This window comes from Ovis canadensis, chromosome 12 (genome assembly GCF_042477335.2).
Source record: "Ovis canadensis isolate MfBH-ARS-UI-01 breed Bighorn chromosome 12, ARS-UI_OviCan_v2, whole genome shotgun sequence".
NCBI lineage: Eukaryota > Metazoa > Chordata > Mammalia > Artiodactyla > Bovidae > Ovis > Ovis canadensis.
This window is the reverse complement of record NC_091256.1, coordinates 19,575,669-19,584,171: the sequence shown is the minus strand read 5'-3', so window position 1 is coordinate 19,584,171 and position 8,503 is coordinate 19,575,669.

Below are 8,503 nucleotides of genomic sequence, written 5' to 3'. Positions count from 1 at the left end.
TATTTGTATTTTGGCTTTAATTGCTGGACACCCTGGGAATGACTGAAACTCTTCCTTTAAAAGTATCTGCATTTCATACTATTAGGACTTTCCCTCTATTTCAGATGAATTAATGAGATTTCATCATGTTTATGTTAGTGAGTCCAAAATCTTTTTCTTTTCTTCTATATAGAATACATGTAGACAGGAATAAACCTAACATGGAAGATTTCCATCATGAAGTGGCGAGCTCACTGTTCCTAAATAGTGAAAGGCAATGCCAAAGGACGTGGCAGGTTGGGAAAGAACAGACTGTAAGCAATGACCTTGAGACACTAAGATTCTATTATCTTAGGATGTTACTTTTAAATAAAATGTGGATGCACAATGATTGAATCCAGCAATACTGTTTGAAAGCTTTACATTTTCAACAAAATATATTACAGTCATGAGACACCACACTCCTGAATATAAAACCCCATGTCACAATTGCCCAGAAAGTCTCATAACACATTCAAGAGGGCACATTTTGTACCCCCTCTTGCCTTCCTTAAATAAATGCAATAACCTATCACCCCTTCAGAGGCACCTCCAAGGAGAGAAGCTTGTAGCTTTCTGAGATGTTACAGTGGGGAGATTTTATATTCAGAAAGATGTACTGTTCTCCTTTCAACACTCACTTTGCATAACATTTTTGCCTCTGGGTCAAGAATAAGAATTTGTGACTGAAAGAAAAAACAACTTGGGAACGGGCCCTGTCAGTCATACCGTTTTTGAGTAATACTAATAGTGATAATTTTAAATATAACGTAGAATGCATTTCTTTCCGAAAGTTCACAGCGCTCATAAAGGTCAAGAACATTGAATTACACTCTTACTCATTTTATTTAGTACAAGATACAGGCAGTATAATTTGGAAAATATATTTATGTGAAAGGGCCTTCTTCTCAATGATTGAAAATGGTACTATGTGAACTGTGTGTCATTGATAGAATGGCTACTCATCTGAAATGCACAAATACCAGAGGCTATCTGGAATCTATTTGCATACATCACAGTGTGTGTGTGTGTGTGTGTGTGTGTGTAAGCCAATAAAGCAATTTTTAAATAAATTAAGCCAAGGAGAGATTGTTTATTCAACCTGGGTGACTTACTGTAAGCAGATACATTTTCCCCCCCACCCCCCAGGAGTGAGTCATAATATATTTTATTCAGCATAGATTGGATTCAAGGGAAAACCAGAGGTCACACACTTATTTTTAGATAGATATCACTGAATATGCTTCCCTGGTGGGCTCAGATGGTAAAGAGTCTGCCTGCAGTGTGGGAGACCCAGGTTTGATCCCTGGATTGGGAATATCCCCTTGAGAAGGAAATGGCAAACCAATCCAATATTTTTGACAGGAAAATTCCATGGACAGAGGAGCCTAGAAGGCTACAGTCCTTAGAGTTGTAAAGAGTTTGACACAACTGAGCAACTTTACATTCAGTTTAAGCAAAACTTATATTTATTCTACATGAGTTTATCATAAAGATGAAATATTATTAAATTATGATTATTAAATAATCTATTGATTAGTTAAAAAACAAAATATAATTTTTAAGAGTTCCAATAATTTTTGATTTTTATTTAAAGACAAAGTAATACATGAATAAACTTTTAAAAGTCAATAACAGTAAATGGCTTATAAACAAAAAAAGACTTTTTCCCTACTTCTCTCCACTCCATGGTATCACTACCAAGTATTTTAGAATTTTCTTCTGGTAGTAACTTCCCTATTCATAAATAGCATGTTTATTTACCGATTTACTTTGATTTTTAATACTATGTATTATTTCTTAGACGATACTATAAAAAACTGGGTTTTACTTCTTTTATACTACGTCTTCTCTTGTCCTCTCAGTTTTATTATTATTGTTCAGTCACTCAGCTGTGTCTGAGTCTTTGTCACCCCATGGATTGCAGCACAGCAGGCTTCCCTGTCCATCACCATCTCCCAGAGCTTGCTCAAACTCATGTCCATTGAGTCGGTAATGCCATCCAATCATCTTGTCCCCTGTCACCCCCACCTCCTCCTGCCCTCAATCTTTCCCAGCATCAGGGACTTTTCCAGCGAGTTGGCTCTTTATATCAAGTAGCCAATGAATTGGAGCTTCAGCTTCAGCATCAGTCCTTGCAATGAAGATTCAGGGTTGATTTCTTTTAGGGTTGACTGGTTTGATGTCCCTGATGTCCAAATACTCTCAAGGGTCTTCTCTGGCACCACAGTTTGAAACCATCCATTCTTCAGCACTCAGCCTTCTTTATATTCCAGCTCTCACATTCATACATGACAATTGGAAAAACCATAGCTTTGACTATATGGACTTTTGTTGGCAAAGTGATATCTCTACTTTTTAATATGCTATCTAGATTTTTCCTCTAAATAAAGCAAGTTAATTTAAGGTTGTGAAAGTGTTAACCACTCTGTCATGTCTGATGCATTGCAACCCTATGAGCTGTAACCCATCAGGCTCCCCTGTCCATGGAATTCTCCAGGCAAGAGTACTGGAATGGGTTGCCACTTCATTCTCCAGGGGATCTTCCCTACCCAGGGATCAAACTTATGTCTCCCTTGTTGCAGGCAGATTTTTAAATATCTGAACCACCAATTTTAAGTAAGTTTTAAAAAATTATTTATTATTGAGTTATAATTGGTAATTTGTATTAAAGCATATAATATGATGATGTAATATACAAGTACATTGAGATGGGATTGTTACCATCTAGAATATTTTCTTATGTCTTAGTTCATGTTCTCTAGAAAACAGAATCTGAGTAAACCTTAGCAGTAATACTTAACCAGGTGCAATTCCAGGGCAGAGTAAGAGAGAAGAGAAGCGTTATGAGGCCAGGAAAGAAAATAAATCTCCAGTGGTATGTTATTCAGTTGACTGTCACTTTAGGAAGAGCAATGACTGGTCCCTGACCATGTAAGGTGGCTTTGGGCAGTCTCTACTGAAACTATTGAAGTTATGCTTTGGATTCATTCATTAAAGGATAGGATGGAGAAGATATTCTTCTCTGATACTGTGTTGCTACCTGTCACTCATTGGTGAAATTTTGCCCTATGAAGAATAAGCTTCACACTTTTGAGGAGTGTTGTCTTACCCCTTTGGCAAGATACTGCTGTGGTATCTCAGGGGCTTGCTTCCCTGGTGGCTCAATTGGTAAGAGATTTGGGGTTGATCCTTGGGTCAGGAAGCTCCCCTGGAGAAAGAAATAACAACCCTTCTTTTTGCCTGAGAAATCCCATGGACAGAGAAGCACGGCAGGCTACAGTCCATGGGGTCTCAATATTCGGACGTGATTTAGCCACGAAACCATCACCACCACATGGCATTTCAGTACCCTTCTCTGAAAAAAATAGTGCTATATGTGAGTTCAAAATTAATTACAGGGTTCCAAGACTCTGGATATCTGCATTGGCAGATAGATCCTTGGTCTCCATGTAAGTTCCAAGAGCTAAGGAGACAGGTACAGTTTAGGAAACAGGATACAATACAGGCATGTCTGATATAGTTCATTCCTTGTGGTATTCAGATCTCATGGTACCTTTCTGCTGGATTCCCTACTGCAAAATGAGACACCACTTTTGGGACACTTCTTTACCAATTGTGAAATTATATGTTAAATCAAATCAAGTTTCTGTGAAGATCAATCTCTATCTCTCAGCGCACTTAAGAAAGAATGTTAATTTAAAAAATTAACAAAAGTTATAGCCTCTACTGCTGAAACCACTTCATCACATCACTACCCATTCTAGAGTCCTTTACCCTTAGCCAGTACTTCAAACTGCATGGGGAGCACTAAGAAGGTGATTGTTATTTGTAGCTTCCAGTTCAGCATTGCTATTAATATGTTCCTGGGCAGAAGTATTTTCTTCTTGAAAATTAGGACATCTTTTCTAGCAGACTTAAAGCTGCAGGGAAGAAAAACAAAAGTTCAAGGGACTCAGTGGGTATTATGAACACATGTGTTGTCCCGCTTAAATCTGTCAGCTCAATGATCCATTTAATGTAGCTGCTGGAACATGCTACTATATTTTGACAAATGATTCAATACATGCTCTGTTTCCTGGAAGGCAGCATTGATCTATCTAAGAGGTTTGCCCTAACACTTACATGTGCCTGAGACTCTTCTATCAGTCTGGTTGTTTCTCACTGATAGAGTGTATGGGATGATTAGTAATTTCTAAGCCCACTGCATGAACTATTTTGTATAAAATATGCCCTTTGGTCTGAATTAATGTTGTTTTTATATCATGTTCACAGATTAATATTTTCTGTAAGCACTTAGACAATGATGCTATAGAGATATCAGAGAAGGCATCCTTCTGTTGGGAATATGCATTAATTCTGGCAAAAATGACCACTCAAAATATAAAACATCTAATGAAATTGACTAACCTTCATGTAGCAAGCAGTGGTCCCTTTGAAATATCAAGGGCTCAACATCTTTCTTTTCTGCTGGCAGGTTGTACGTTCATGGGTATCCACAGCTAGATGACTTGGTGAGAATGATTTCATTTTAAAACTGCATAATCCTTCGTGTCACACTGTCCACCCTGTCTATGGACTCACTGTCAAATTACTCAGGTGGTACAGGAGAGAAGCTATTTAATTCCCCAGCAAGTATCATTTTTATGCAGTGGTTAAATAGCTCCTCTGTGGTTCAAGCTGCTTTCCCTTCAACTTTACATGAAACAAAATTTAATTTACTTTGTTTTCACTAACATAAATCCACTTATGTATCTGTCAGACCTACCCAACATCAGTCTTCCAGATTTGTTTTTATAAGGTGATAGACAAATGTCCACATTTATCTTTGCACATAAGTTAGTTCTTATGAGTTCCAGGCCACATTTCTTCCATAGAAAGTAGATCACCAAGTTTAGCAAATGTTGTATCTCCTTGGAGAATTGTCCACCACCTCAGTGCTTCAGAATTACCCTGATATGAGTAATATGGAGCAACTCATTTCCGATTACTGCCAAGGCAGAGCATCCATTCATCATGAATTAACATTTGGACTAAAATTGTTTTTCCCTTCTTTCAGTTGGTCAAAGGTCAAGGGAGGTCTTTGGTATATATTCAGGGAGAATGTAGGCAAAGAGAAGTCACATGGAGTTTGGACTTTCTCAAAAAAAAATTTATGACCAAGTTTTCTATAGGTAATATTTCAATTATGAGTGAGAGAATTATCATAGTCCTGAGGCAATACAGTGAAAATGTACTGTTGGCCTTACTGTATAAAGGAATACTAACTCTAACATAAATTTCAAAGAAAGGAATTGGCACAAAGTAAATCCTTGTGACAGTACTGCTCTGTACCAGTAAATACACCAGAGCAGCAGGATGGCTTCTGTAAAGGCCATATCGTTGTTAGGTTTACAACAGTCCACTGATTTTTGCCATGCTGTATAAGTTTTATTAAGACCCTGGGTAGAAGAATTGAATGGAGACCACCACTCTGGAATCCTTTGAGTATATGACAGTGACTTTAGTTTCTTCAGTCATTCAGAAACAGACTACCTTTTTATTTTCTATCTTGAGGATAGGGTTACAGGGTGTTAAGCAGTGGCCAGGTCCTCACTTTGCTCTTCCTATTGTAACCTTAATCCATGGGTCAAGAAGTATATGTAGGACTTGAGAAGATATGGTGAAGTAGAAGGACCTTGAACTCACTCCTCCATGAGAAAACCAAAATCACACCTAACTGCTGAATGAACATCAGTAAAAAAGAATGGAACCTACCAAAAGAGATATGCTACATCTAGTCCAATTAAAATAAATAAATTTATATTAAAAAATTTAAAAAGAGATATGCTACATCTACAGGCAAAGAAGAAACCACAACAAGATTAGAGAGGGATCATACTCACGATATAATCAAATCCAATACCCCCCAGGTGGGCTACCCACAGACTGAAGAACAATTATGTCACAGAAGTTCTCCCATGGGAGTGAGAGTTCTGAGCCCTGTGGCAGGCCCCCCAGCCAGGCTGTCTGGCATTGGGAGGAGAAGCTTCCAGAACATTTGGCTTTGAAGGCCACTGGGATTTAATTGCAGGAGCTCAATTAAAGATACTGAGAGAAAGATACTCCACTCTTGGAAGGTGTATACTGAGAATAAAACACAAAGGAATAAACCTATGCAAAAGACCTGTGCTCTGAAAACTATGACACTGATGAAAGAATCCAAAGACAACACAAACAGATGTAAAAATTCACTGTGCTCTTGGATTGGAAGAATAAATACTGTGAAAATGACTGAATTACCCAGAGTAATCTCCAAAGATTCAATGCAATCTCTGTCAAATTGCCAATGGTATTTTTCAAAGCACTACATGTATTTTTTTTAAACTTATACATGAACACAAAATGTCCCAAATAGCCCAAATAATCTTAAGAAAAACAGAAATGGAAGAATAAAGCTTTCTGACTTCAGACTATACTATATGCCTACAGTTATCAAAACAGTATGTTTCAGGCCACAAAGCAGAAATACACATCAATGAAACTGGCCAGAAAGCCCAGAAATAAACCTACACACCTATGCTCAATTAATCTATGACAGAGGAAGCAGGAATATACAGTGGAGAAAAGACAGTGTCTCTGATAAGTGATACCAGGAAAACTGGAAAACTACATGTAAGAAAATGACATTAGAATATTCTAAAACATTACACACAAAGACAAACTCAAAATGCATAAAAGATCTAAATATTAGGATGGATACTATAAAACTAGAGGCAAACATAGGCAGACCACTCTTTAACATACATTGCAACAGTATCTTTTTGAATCTATCTTCCAAAATAGGGGAAATAAAAACAAAAATAAACAAATGAGACCTAATTAAACTTAAAGCTTTTCCACAGGAAAGGGAAACATCAATAAAATGACAACCTTCAGACTGGGAGAAAATGCTTGCAGGTGGAGCAATTGACAGGGTTTTATTTCCAAAATATACAAAACAGCTCAGCAGCTCAAAATTTAAACAAAGCAAAAAAACAAGATGAACAACAAAATTGAAAAGTGGGCAGAAGATCTAAATATATATTTCTCCAAAGAAGACATACAGATCACCAAAAGGCACATGAAAATGCTAAACACCACTAATTATCAGAGAAATACAAATCAAAACTGCAATGAAGTATCACCCCACACCAGTCGAAATGACCATAACCAAAAATCTACAAATAGCAAATATGGAAGAGGGTGTGGAGAAAAAGGAGCCCTCCTTTTTGGTGGGAATGTAAATTGGTGCAGCCGCTATGGAAACCTGTATGGAATATTCTTAAAAAGCAAAAAATAGAGTTACCATATGATCCAGCAACCTAACTTCTAGGCATAGATCAGAGAAAATCATAATTCAAAAAGATACTATGCATTTCAATATTCATGCAGCATCATTTACATTTATAATACCTAAAACATAGCAGCAATCCATCAGTAAATGAAAGAAAAATTAATATCAGCTACATATACCCAATAGAATACTACCTAGCCGTTAAAAAGAATGAAATAATGCCATTTATAGCAACATGAATAGACCTAGAGATTATTATACTAAGGAAGTAAATCAGACAAGACAAATTTCATATAATTTATCTTATATATTTCATCTAAAAATTATATAAATCCACTTATTTATAAAAGAGAAAGAGAATCACAGGCATAGACAACAAATTTATGGTTACCAAAGGGCAAAGGTGGGAGAAGGGTAAATTAGTAAGTTTGGGATTAACAGATGCATGCAACTATACATAAAATAAACAATATGAACCTACTATATAGCAAAGGGAACTATCCTAATAATATGCAATAACCTATAACATGATATAAATGTAAAAAAAGAATATATATATACATATATATGTATATATATGTATATATATGTATATATATATAATTACTTTGGTGTACACCTGAAACTAACAGGTGTGTTTTGTGCTCTTGATGGTAATACCAATGCTGTGCCCCAAGTTTAATTTCTCCTTTGCCAGACAGTACAATAGAAGCTGTGCCAATAGAGGTCCCTGGAATGATGTTGTGAGACTATGGCAAGAGGAAAGACATGTCCTCTGGGTCTTGGGCTGGTTTTCTTCTCCAGCATGGCTGTCACTCAGTGTGCCAGAGGCCAGTAACAATTGTCTTAGTGGTTCTTGCAGGCTACTTCCACCTGAAGCATATGCACGAGTGTTTCTCTTGGCCTACGTGGCAGACCATTCCTTTGGAACAGCTCTAGCCCACATGCCCTATCCAGAACACAACTCATCCTTGGCCCAAGTCCAATCTGTCTTCCAGTGAGTTTCTCAACCACCTAGGACACTTTTCCTATGAACCAGTTCCAACACAATTGAACCTGTATCTACAACAGCATCTGGAGAATTTCTTTACCATGTGAGCTGTTCCCATGACTTAGCTTCAGACTGCCACGCTTGACAGCAAGTTGATCCACCAGCAGCAGCCTGCTCCT